Below are 12944 nucleotides of genomic sequence, written 5' to 3' on the forward strand. Positions count from 1 at the left end.
TCACCCTGGAAAAAGGGACTGGGAGTGAGGGGTGAGGGGGAGGGTGGGGTGGAGGAGGCAGGGGTGACGGAGAAAAAAAATAAGGGTGTCTCACATAACCGTGATCTGGATGGAGGGAGGCCTGCTCATAATTTGAAGCAAGAGAGGAAGGAACACTGAGTGTTGCTCCTTCCGGCATTATTTTAAGTAGACTTTGCTTAGAAGCTGCCTTTCAACCTATTTGGTTTTTTTCCTCCTACTATGAGCCTGGGAACCACACAGCCTCTTCCACGCGACTCCATCCCGTTGTTGCCGTATATTATTACTGAAACCTCTGCAAAAACCCTTTCCTTCTTCCTACCAAGTCCTTCTATTGACTCAGAGCTACTGTAAGGGAGTCAAGCCACGTTAGTGAGAGGAGGAGACCAAAGGCTCCCAGTTTTCATTGGAGTTGTCCTACCCCGCCACCAGATCAATTGTTTGAAACTCCCCGCCCCCTGGTCCCGCCTCTCTTCCGCCATCCCCCTCCAGGAGCCCAAGCCTAGCTCCCTCTCTTATTTCCCCTCCCTCTACTCCGCCTCCCTCTCTCGTCCACCCCCCTCCTGGGCGGTGCTAGCAGCACACCGCCAGAAGAAAAGCCACCCGTTTGTCCCCCTCCCCTACCTTCCATCCTTTGCCCAGGAGCTGCCTTCCTTGCAGTCACGCCCCTTCCTTCCTAGGAGCTTTCTGGCTGCCCAAGCGGGTGGGCCATCGATTTATTCTCCTATCTCGCTTCTCTTTGGTCTCATCTTCTCTGAGTTTTTACCTTCCCCTCCACCCCCACCTCCAGTCTGTCTCTCCTGCGATCATCCGCAGTTCCAGCCTCCGGCCTGGTATCCTGTCTGCCCACTGCCACCAAGAAGAGCGCGGACAGAACAGCGAGGAAGGGAGCAGCCAGAATTTGGGGCTTCTTCCTTGCCTATCCCTGACCGCCGGCCCTAAACCAAACCCAGTGGAAGCGAGCAGAGAATCGTCACCTTTAGGGGGTAGGAAACGCTTGGTTACCTTTCTCTCGGGGAACTGGGGCAAGGATCCATAGTGGCATGAACTTGATCATGCCCTCAACTAGAGTGAGTTGATTTAGATGTGTGTGGGATACCCGTGTGCTCTACTGTCTTTGCAGGGGCTATGGGTTTTCTGGGATGTGCAGTAAGTTAAATTGTATACAATGTGAACTTCTTTCCAATCCTAACGCGATGCTAGTGGGTACCACTACATCAAGGTACTTTTTCTTTGCCTGCTTGGGTCCTTGTGGATCTCTTGGTAATGAGCACAAAAAGTATAAAGGATTCAAGGGAATTCAAAGTCAACATTTAGCTCAGCAGGAATATTTGTGGTTATATTAAATTGCTACATGTTTTCCTCCTAAATAACATATGTAATGACATAACATCATTGGGATGGGGGCTCAAACTCCCCCCGGGGGACTTGAATTCTTGAAGTGTTAAAAGTATGGACTAATCTACTGTGCTACTCTTTTTTGGCATATGTATGTAGATAGGTGGTATTGAGGATGAGGTGCCCTTCATCTGCTTTACATATGTTATTAACTAGTTTTACAATTATTTTGGTGTCTTGAGGGTTCCAAGCGTGTTCACTATGCATTGGTGCTTCTCAGTAAAGTAAGTCATGTTTATATATGAAATTTAAGAGAAGGGAAGACGACAGTCTTTGTAGACCATGAGCAGTTCATGGTAAGTTACTGTTAATAATATAACAACAATAATAATAATTTAAAGAAAGGAACACAATATCATTAGAAAGCAAAGGGAACATATACAGGAAACATTTGCAATAACTGGCATGTAACTTTCAAATAATTTTCCAATACTTTGAAGTGTTTAGCTAGCCTTCCCTCTTCCTCTCACCCCCACTTCCATGAAATGTGGAACTTGGATAGCAGTTTAAAACTCTTCTCCCAACAACGGAGGGCTAAGGATATTTAAGTCTCCTTGAAGTAGGCTTTGTGAAAGGTCCTTTCTCAGGACAGCCTTTGTAAAGCCGCCTCAGTTAGACCTTTCAGCACCCTCATTTAGTAGCTAAGAATAGTTTGAAATACCATTTGGGTTGAAAGAGCTTCTCCCATCTCTAACCTTTCTGCAGTTGGCCAAGCATGGACAGTTTATGAAAATGGTGGTGTTCAAAAACCTATTACTGAAACATTTTGAACTTATTGCTTATTTGGGAACAGATCATTTATATTTGTAAATAGCGTTGTTGGTTGATTTAAACGGGAAAAAGAAACTAAGAAGGAATAGAAGAAACTTTTCACAGCGACAGCTTTAAAAGCTATCATGTTTCAGATCAGCTGAGAGGGAAAAGTTGGCCTTACCAAACTACATTTTATAACTGGCCTGGGACATTTTAATAGCCAGGTGGTTGTAGAGTAGTTGCATCTATTTACAGATGACAACTCAGGTTCTAGCTATTCTGTACGGTTTATCCGGTGTCATTTATAGATACTTTCTGGGACTGTATCATATATCATTTTAAGATACTTACTTCTTTGGAAATGTTTGTGGCTTTGTAAAATTGAAATTACTTTTCCTTTCTCTTAACTTCAGTGTGAAATAAACTTCTCATAACTGCATGTAGCGCAACATGTACATGAAGTGCTGTGACTCTTTAACTATTTAAATGACTTTAGAAAATATTAAGAAATTATATGTATTACTGTTTGGGGTTTGGAAATGGAAATTTTGTTTCTAAATATGATTGATTAGATTAATCTGTAACCAAAAATTTTTGTAAAGTTAATTTTCTGAAGTGTGTGTTTGTGTGTGTGTGTGTGTGTGTGTGTGTGTAAAGAACAAATCAGACTCTTTCTAAAATGTCCTAAGTGGTCTATTCAGAAAACAGGGATGTACAGTAAGACTTTGATAGGCCCTATTGAGTGTCTGAATTCTGCTTCAGTGTCCTTCCTTAGAGCTCTCTCCTAAGGTCTGTATCTTCTTTAAAGAGTGTCTATGAAATTAAGAAGCCCTTCTCCCACATCCACCTTTTTAAAACTTTTTTTTATTATCTTTATTTACGTATTGGATAGAGATGGAGAGACAGAGACACATGCAGCCTTGCTTCACCACTCACAAAGTTTTCCCCTGCAGGTGGGGACTGGGGACTTGAACCTGGGTCCTTGTGCATTGTAACATGTGCACTTAACCAGACGCACCACCACCCAGGCCCCCTACATCCACCTTCACTCTGTCTAGGTACAAAAGTTCCTCACACTCTCCTGTTGCCTCTGTAAAGGTTTCTTTTTCATACAAACACACACACACACACACACACACACACACACACACACACACACACACAAACACTGAGAAGTTGTCAGGATGGTTAGAGGAGTTTTGTTCGGAAGTTCGGGGTCAGGGGAGGGCATTATCAATGAGGAAGAGTAGAGGTTAATTACTGCATCTTGAGAAATGCTTGTGACCAGGTAACTTCCTCCTTGGAGACTGAGCATTTGGAATGCATGAGAACAATCTATTCTTAAAGACTGTCCGGAAGAAATTGCCCTTTATATCCATTAAGACCAAGTTAAACCCACTGAAAGGGGAGGAAAGAGGTGTATGTGGTCTGTTACTGAACCTTCTATATTTTAAGATGGTAAATGTTACCAAATCTATTGCATCACCTCTTTTCTCCATAGATTCCTATGATTTTGGAGCTCTACTTGACAAGTTATTAAGCTTGGTTTAATTTGTTTAAAATTTTGATCCATTGACTCCTTGTTTCCAGTCATTTTTGTTGGTGGCTTAATAGGACATGTTGTCTTTCTTCAGTCTTACCTTTCTCTTTCTTACTTCATTTTGTGGACTTGGGTTAAAAATTTAGGGTCCCAGGAAACTGAAGGGGGCATTAAACTGACACTCATACTGCATTACTCTTCTCTTTGGTGGGCTTCTGAGTCCTTTTTAGCCCAGCCAGAGAAAGGACATATACAACACACAAAATGTGGACATAAAAAAATAAGAGGAAAGCAAGATGTTTGCTTTATAAAATATTAAACGACAGTTTTAAAAAATATTTATGTATTCCTTTTGTTGCCCTTGTTTTATTGTTGTAGTTATTATTATTGTTATTGATTTTGCTGTTGTTGGATAGGACAGACAGAAATGGAGAGAGGAGGGGAAGACAGAGGGGGGGTGAAAGATAGACACCTGCAGACCTGCTTCACTGCCTGTAAAGTGACTCCCCTGCAGGTGGGAAGATGGGGGGCTTGAACCGGGATCCTTAACACTGGTCCTTGTGCTTTGTGCCACCTGCGCTTAACCCGCTGAGCTACCACCAGACTCCCAACTACAGATTTCTTTGTAGGAATTTGATTTTCTAGTTAATGTCTTTAAACTATAACTGGACATTCTCAGAAAGATAGTTACTACATGAAGGAAAACATTAGCATTTTGCTATGATGATTATTTCTCGAAGCTGTTATTTGACCTATGAAATCTTTCTGTTATATAGAATGGGGTTATTTGTTTATATTATTCTGGCTTGTAAATAATGATGGACACATTTATACTTGATGTACAGCCACTTATAGAAAATACTTAGCATTACTTTTACAGATTTTGATAGGTTTGAGCAATGCTACTCCATATAGGTAAGATATTTTACTTCTAATTTTTATATTTGCCTAATCCAAGTATAATTTTAAATCTAAGTACATTTGGCAACTTTTCAAAGCTGATCTTTTTCTTCATTTATTTTACTTTAATATTTATTTATTAGCTAGAGACAGATTTATCAAAAGAGTTGATAGGGAAAGAGACAAAGAGACGCCTGCAGCACTGCTTCACTGCTCAGAAGTGAGTGGCTTGATCCCGATCCTGGCGCATGGTAATGTGCACCACTGCCTCACCTCTATATGGCAATTTATTTTAGTGAGATTATTGGTAAGAGGGACCTGGGCCACCTAAAGCCCACCTCTAAGTCTGTTTAATGTCCTTGGTAAGTTTCTACATCTATAAATTATAAGAGGTCAGACAGGGTGATGGGGCTTTGCTGGCATTCATACCTATGGAAATTTTCCTCCTTTCTGTCACATATAGAAACAAAGAAATGATGGGGTTACATGTTGGTGCACTTCGTTGAGTGCACATTACAGTGCACAAGGACCCAGGTTCAAGCCCCCAGTCCCACTTGCAAGAGGAGAGCTTCAAGAGTGGTGAAACTTGTACATGTCTGTCTCTCTCCCTCTCTATATCCTTCCTCTCAATTTCTGGTTGTCTCTATCAAATAAATAAAGATGATGAGACAGATTGAGAAAGAGAGAGATGAGGAGGGAAATGAGGGGGTGTACAGTGGTAAGTCCATTAGCACAGTCACATTAGTACATGTAAAAATTTGAGTTCAAGTCTCTGGTCTCCAACTGCAGAGGTGGTGTGGGTAGTGGACTGGATTTGCAAGTGGTGGAGCAGTATTGTAGATGTCTTTACCTCTTCCTCTCTTTCCCACTCTCCCTCTTTTTGTCTTTATCAGGACAAAAAATAAATAAATAAAATAAATGGCTGCCAGGAGCAGTAGAGTCTTGCAGATATTGAGTCCCAGCAATAACCTTGGTGGCAAAATTAAAAAAAAATAGAGAAGGATAGAGACAGAGAAAGACAACTACCATAGTACTATTGCTCTTCTATTTGTGAATCTTCTCTTTTGCTTTGAGTTCCCATGTCATCTATGACACACTGGTCCTCACAAAAGGCAAATTGTATGATCAGCTGGGACAAGCTATCTTCTGGTCCCTAGATGTGATTTTTGAGAAGCAGTTCTCAGAAATTTGTGATTTCTTTACTAGATCTTGATTTCTGGTATGAATGCAAGCGATTTTTACTAGAAAGAGATAATCATTATAAATACAATCATGTAGAGGGGAAATGCAACCATATAGTTGTCTGGATATTAAAAAATAAGAGGCTAGGCAGTGGTACACCTGATTGAGCTTGCATCTTACAATGTGAAGGGGCTATGGTTCAAACCCCAGTTCCTCATCTGCAGGGAGGAAGCTTTTGGATCCATGTAGCAGGTTTGTAGGTGTGTATCTTACTCTCTCTCCCCTCAATTTTCTATCAAATAAAAATAGAACAAAAAAAAGGGAAAAATGGTTTTTGAGTGTGGTGGATTCCTAGTGCCTCTTCCACAGAGCCCCTATGGCAAAAAAAAAATAAAGTACTTTTGGGTGGAGGAGATAACATAATGGTAGTAAAGAGACTCCCATGCCTGAGGCTCCAACATCTGAGGTTCACTCTCTCATGCCACCATAAACCAGAGCTGATCAGTGCTCTGTTAAAAGAAACTACATATAAAATAACTATTTAATATGGGGGGGGCTTTTAGGATGCATCAAATATATTGTGTTTTGCATTTCAATATACAAAGTTAGGAAGGTAAAATGTTGGCCAAAACTCCACCAAGAATCTTGTCATTCTAACAGATTACTTGTTTTCATTTTCCTAATTCCTTTTAAGTCCTTGTTTTTCTTATAAGAGTTTTACATAATTAGAGTCATATGAATAAGCAATGCTACTTCTTAAATACAAATCTGCATAAGACTTAGCTTGACTGAGAATGCCTGCAGAATCACATACCTTTGCTTCTTGATTGCAAGGAGAGAATAACAAATTTAATAAGTAATTCTTAAACCCTTTCTGTGATGTAGGGTGTTCATATATCTAGCAAGGCATTTAATTTTACTCCTTGACCTTTAACCCCTCTCCTATTTTAATCAATAGTTGCAGAAAAGTAGGTAAAGAGAGAGGAGAGAGAGAGAGAGAGAGATAGAGAGATTCTGAGAGACTACAGCACCTTATTCAGTGAGGTAGGGGTCTGGGCTCTAACCTAGGTTGTGCACACAGCAAAGCAGTACACTATTCAAGTAAGCTATATTTCCAGCCATCCTCCATTTTTCCCCCACTTATGGGCTCTGGTTTACTGTAGTATTTGGGACTGAACATGGGAACTTTGGTGCCTCAGGCATTAGTCTTTTTGCATAGCTATATAGTCATTATGCTATTTCCTTTATTTATTTACTTATTTTGCCTCCAGGGTTATCTCTGGGGCTTGGTGCTTGCACTGGGAATTCACTATTCCTGGAGGCCATGATTTCCATTTTGTTGCTGTTGTTATTGTTGTTGGATAGGATAGAAAGAAATAGAGAGAGGAGGGGAAGACCGAGAAGGGAAGAGAAAGATAGACACCCGCAGACCTGCTTCACTGCTTGTGAAGTGATTCACCTGAAGATGGGGAGCCGGGGCTCAAACTGGGATCCTTACACCAGTCGTAGCACTTTGTGCCATATGTGCTTAACCTGCTGTACCTTTCTTTCTCTTTCTCCTTCCTTTCTTCTTTCTTCCTTTCTTTTTTCTTTCTTTTCTTTTTTTCTTTCTTTCTCCATCCTTCCTTTTAAAAAATATATATTTATTTACTTATTCCCTTGTGTTGCCTTTGTTGTTTTATTGTTATAGTTATTATTGTTATTTTTATTGGTGTTGTTGTTGTTGGATAGGACAGAGAGAAATGGAGAGAGGAGGGGAAGACAGACGGAGAAAGATAGACACCTGCAGACCTGCTTCACCGCTTGTGAAGTGACTCTCCCTGCAGGTGGGGAGCCAGGGGCTCAAACCTGGATCCGTAACACCAGTCCTTGTGCTTTGTGCCATATGCGTTTAACCGGTTGCGCTGCCATCCGACTCCCTCTTTTTTTTTTTTTTTAAACTGCTCTTCTCAGCTCTAGCTTTAGGAATGATAGTCTTTTTGCATGGACATTATGCTACCTCTGCCCACCATTCCATTCTTTTTAAGTATATGATCACACAGAAACTAGGACTCATCATTTACTTTCTATTAACTATGCTTTTTAAATCACTGCATCGTGCTCTCCCATCAACACTTTACAAATTTGAGTAGATGATGAAATTTCCCAAATGATAAAGGAAAGGAAAATATATATACACAAATGTTTTATTTTATAACTTTGAAAATAATGTGATAGGGCCTGGGAGGTAGTGCAGTGGATAAATCCATAGACACTCAATCTTGAGTCCCTTAGTTCAACCCCCAGTATCTCTCTTTTACTAAGAAATAAATCTTAAAAAGAGTTATTTAAATACAAAAAATAGTATGTTTAATATAGACTGTAATAATGAGACTTAAAAAAAAATAAATAAAGGGGCCAGGTCGTGGCGCACCTGGTTGAGTGCACATGTTACAACCAATGCTCAAGGACCCAGGTGCAAGCCCTTTGTCCCCACCTGCAGGGAGAAAGTATTACGGGTGGCGAAGCAGGATTGCAGGTGCTCCCCTTCCTCTCTCAATTTCTCTCTGTCTCTATCCAATAAATAAATAAAAATATTAAGAAAAAGATAAAAATATTAAAAATAGAAAATTAAATAAACATTATGGAGGTGCAGCAGAATGGCCCATACACATACTGAATTCTTCCATTTGAGGCCTTTATCATACAATGAACCTTCAATTACACTGCCCCTTAATTTTTCTTTAGTGAAGGCATAGTACATGTGTGATTATCAGTGTCCGATGGAATCAGTTCTGGAAACCAGTAATTCATTGTAAACCAGGTTATATGTCTTAAGCCTGCACAGGAATGTGAAGTACAGATTTTCCTAAGAAAGTAGGAACTTGGGGGTCTGGCTGTGGTGCACCCTAACCCTAGCCCTAGAACATACACAATACCATGCTCAAAGGCCTGGATTCAAGCCCCTCAACCCCATCTGAAAGGGAGAAGAGTCACAAGTAGTGAAGTAGTGCACAGGTATCTCTCTTTTTCTCTCCTCCGTCTGTCCCTCTCATCAATTTCTCTCTGTCTTATCAAATAAAGGGAAGGAGAAATAAAGGAAATAATGACCATCAAGTATGGTGAATTTGTTCTGCAGGTACTGATCCCTGGGGATAACCCTGGTGGCAATTAAAAAAAAGTATGGAATTAAGTACAGTAATTTTGTAATATATATATATATATATATATATATTCATAAGGAAAATACAGATGGATGTATTTGGTTATATCACTTAAGATATTTTTTTGAAACTCTTCTTGAAAACAGAATCTCTATAAGTTGTCCTTAACATTTGTTAATTCAATTTCACTGTTATACCAACTCCATGAAAAGTCATTAGACTGTATGGCATGAAGTCAGGATCTAGGTTACTCTGATTAACCCTCTCTGACTTGTCATGTGACCAGGTGTATATGACTTAGCTGTCCTGAGATTTAGTTACCCTTCTGGGAAGTGTGGATATTAATATTTCATTTTAGTTATACTTCATATTAGGCACAAGCTTTGAGGTCATTGTATGAAAGGTGTTTGCATGATGGCAGGTTTATTAGAGGGTCCTGAGCAAGTGTTTAGTTTTAATTAGTTTTGCTGTCTTATAACATAAAATGCCCCTTGGTGCCACTTTACCCTACTGACTATAATTAAGATTGTTCAACATTTATATATTCACCCTCAGCTCTAATTTTTTTCCATTTAATGTGATAAATCAGAGTTCAGGTCAGGCCTCTAGCATCTGCTAGGGTGATGAAAAATAGCTTTGAAAAGAAATATTGGTTGCAATGTGCCACAGAAGTCAGTTTTTTTTCCAAAAGAATAAAGAGTAAGGTGTATGTGTTAAAAAGAAAGTTTTGAGTAATCTTTGCTTGTGACACATACTGATGATAACCAGTAATTGAAACCCAGCCATTGTAGTGTTTTATGCACAGCTGTTTTTTATTAGTGATGAAATATTTATGCTTGCTGTACAATTCATGGATCACTTCCATGTATATGTCAGAACTTAAATAACCCTAAGCCAACACTAAGGTATATATGGAGCTGAGCTAGAAAAGGTGGCTGTAGAGGGAGGGGATCCTTCCATAATTCCTTTTTACTATTTTATATATTCTTTTTTTTTTTTTTAGAAAGAGACAGAACTTGAGGAATGGAGAGACAGACAGACAGACAATTGGGTAGTACTGCTTCACTATACCTGAAGCCCTCCTCCTACAGGAGGGAACTGGGGGCTTGAACGAGGGTTGTTGCAGACTGGAATATTTCACACTCTATCAGGTGTACTACTGTCTAGCCCTCTCATAATTCTTATTGGTGTTGCTTCAGGTTACAACTACCCACAGACTTTAGACATCAGTGCTGATCTTTTCTCTTTCCTCCATATATTGTAACAAACTTCACATTTTGATTTTTTTTTGTTTTTGTAATGGCAAATGATCTGTCTCTCATAATGCAAATGAAATTGATTTATGTGTTTTTTTAGGAAAACAATTTCCCTGCACATGATTCTCATTATCTAAGATGCCTGGACTCAATCAGTAAAGAGGCAGAGGAACCACATAATTGAAAGGAGAATGACTGTGGTGCATAGTTGTAATATTTGTGGGAAGGGGATTGCTGACATCAAAATATGTAGTGGTCTGAGTGTTAACAGCAATCAAGAAAAAACAAGCTTTCTGTATTTCTGTGTATCAAGGATTTATTTTTAGGTGGATAAAAATATGGGCCAGGCTTGGAGTCCTTTTATGAGGTTGCCCTGGAAACTTTGATGAAGCTTGTTATAGAATATTTCAATTAAAATCTTCCTCACTAGGAAGCTAATTAGTACATCATTTACTCATTTTGGTTGTTTCCAAGGAGTATGAATTTGTATTGAATTGACAGCATTTCCCCCCATGTGCTAACAAACTAAGATAAAAATCACAGATGGGGAAAATTATTTATACTGTCTATTTTGAAGAAATATGATTGACTAATAGATTTAGGTGTTCAGATTTGTTTCATCCTGCTTATACAGTGATCACATTTTACTTTAGTAGCTAGTTTTACTTTCTGTTTCATGAACTATAAACTGAAGCTTATTAATTTGGAGTTTCCTGTAAAAATTGGAGAAATACAGTGAAAACCATTTTATTCAGGTGTCATTTGCTTATTTTTCTTCTACAAATGAATTTGTGTGTGTGTGAGCACTGGCAGTGTTTTTTGAAGCAAACAATTTTTGGAGCTAAGAAAAAATTTGATAACCTCCCTTACCTGCAAGAACATTCTGCCTGCCTAAGAGTCTCAGGCTTTCATTAGGTCAATGTGATGACTTTTCTGACTGGGAGCTTTTTGTGACTAGTCTAAGTGGTTCATCCTTGGCATCTTGAAAGAGAGTGGTTATGAGAACTGGAGTGCAGGATTCCCAGCACATTCTTTCTATCCTATTCTGTCTTTCATAAGGGGATGAGTATTTTCTGCTGAGGTTTCGGGTCATTTGCAATAGAATAAGTGTTGTTTGGCTAACCACTATGTAAGAGTGTGTTGTTGTGGTCTTCATATCTCTCTCTCTCTCTCTCTCTCTCTCTCTCTCTCTCTATATATATATATATATATATATATATATATATATATATATACATATACATATATGTATTTCCTGGTACTGTGTCCCCATATACCTGCACTAGTTTCTGAGAGTGAGGGTAAGTTTGCTTGGTTATGGGATTTTCAGTTTAGCTGATTTTACTCTAGCCCTTCCCAGGAAGGTGAGGGATCTAGATTTAGTTTTGCAAAGTCAACTCAGTTAAGACAGATTCCTAGGACTTACAGAAAAATAGTGAAATCCCAATGATGTAAGTGGAGACAACTATGAATTACACCTAACTGGCCTACCAGCGTTGGTATGAGGAAACATCTTAGTTTCTTTTAGGCGAGGCATACTCACTTGTTCAAGAGAGAGTTGGAATGTTGAGGAAAATTACTTTTCTAACAAAATTCTCTTGTGAACTCATTCTTAAAAACTGAAGAGTCAGTGTAACCAGAGCATTGGGCAGGAGGTAAGGAAATCCGAGTACTGATCTAGTGAGCAACAGTGAAGTCTTGGTCAGCATAGTTAACTATCTGTCCTAGACTTGAGCTTCTCCAGCTGTAAGCTATAATTAATCATACTTGCCTTTACTATTATTATTATTGTTATTATTATTATTATTTTACAGACTTGCTGAGACAAATGCAATAGCAGAAGTGAAAGAGCTTTTGTCTTAGAAGAAGGGAAGAAAAACTAAAGGTAACAAATAGTATTACCCTTAATCTGTCTCTTATGTCTTCCTTCTCTTTCTGTTGCCTCTAGCCAAGTCTAAGGGAAGTTATTTACTCAGTATGTAGTTATTAGGTACATTTTATGTACCCCTCAGGTGTGGGAAAAAATACAATGAACAATTATTCACCTAGTTCATGTTATGGAATACTTATTATTCTACTTTTTATATTTCATGTGTTTTATTTTAACAAGTGAGAGATACAGAAAGAGGAGAGAGAGAGAGAGAGAGAGAGAGAGAGAGAGAGAGAGAGAGCTCCCCTCTCTCTCCCCTTATAAAAATATCATTTAGGGGCAGGGGTAGATAGCATAATGGTTATGTAAACAGACTGTCATGCCTGAGGCTTTGAAGTCCCAGGTTCAATCCCCTGCACCACCATAAACCAGAGCTGATCAGTGTTCTGGTTAAATAAATAAATAAATAAAATTATCATTTAAAATATTGAAGGTGGGGTAGTAGCATAATGATTATGCAAAAATACTTTCATGGCTGAGGCAGAGTAAGAACTGAGCTCTGGTAATAATAACTAATAGCAATAATAATTTTAAAAAAGGAAAAATAATTCTTTTTTTCTTCTTTTTTTAGGACAGAGAGAAATGGAGAGAGGAGGGGAAGACATAGAGGGGGAAAGAAAGATAGATACCTGCAGACCTGCTTCACCACCTGTGAAGCAACTCCCTTGCAGATGGGGAGCCGGGGGCTCGAACCGGGATCCTTAACGCCGATCCTTGTGCTTTGCGCAAATAATTATTTCTGATGAGAAATAGCTCAGCCATTAGAGTGTAAACTTGCATACTCAAAGGCACCAGTTGTATCCTCAATGTTGCATGTACCAGAG

The 12944-nt window shown here is 39.1% G+C and overlaps 1 protein-coding gene across 4 annotated transcripts in view; it reads left to right on the plus strand.

Annotated features, from left to right (window-relative positions):
• Positions 1-601: 601 nt before the first annotated feature.
• Positions 602-12944, plus strand: part of AMOT (angiomotin) — a 76786-nt gene continuing 64443 nt past the window's right edge. For 2 of the 4 annotated variants that reach the window (XM_060182798.1, XM_060182800.1), the window contains exons 1-2: positions 878-1004; positions 12005-12075. The gene's annotated coding sequence lies outside the window, so the exon portion shown is untranslated. Of the gene's footprint in view, positions 1005-12004; positions 12076-12944 lie in introns of all 4 variants that reach the window. The other 2 variants (XM_007535902.3, XM_060182799.1) reach the window with 2 other exon arrangements.

The sequence above is a fragment of the Erinaceus europaeus genome, chromosome X (genome assembly GCF_950295315.1).
Source record: "Erinaceus europaeus chromosome X, mEriEur2.1, whole genome shotgun sequence".
NCBI classification, from domain to species: Eukaryota; Metazoa; Chordata; class Mammalia; order Eulipotyphla; family Erinaceidae; genus Erinaceus; species Erinaceus europaeus.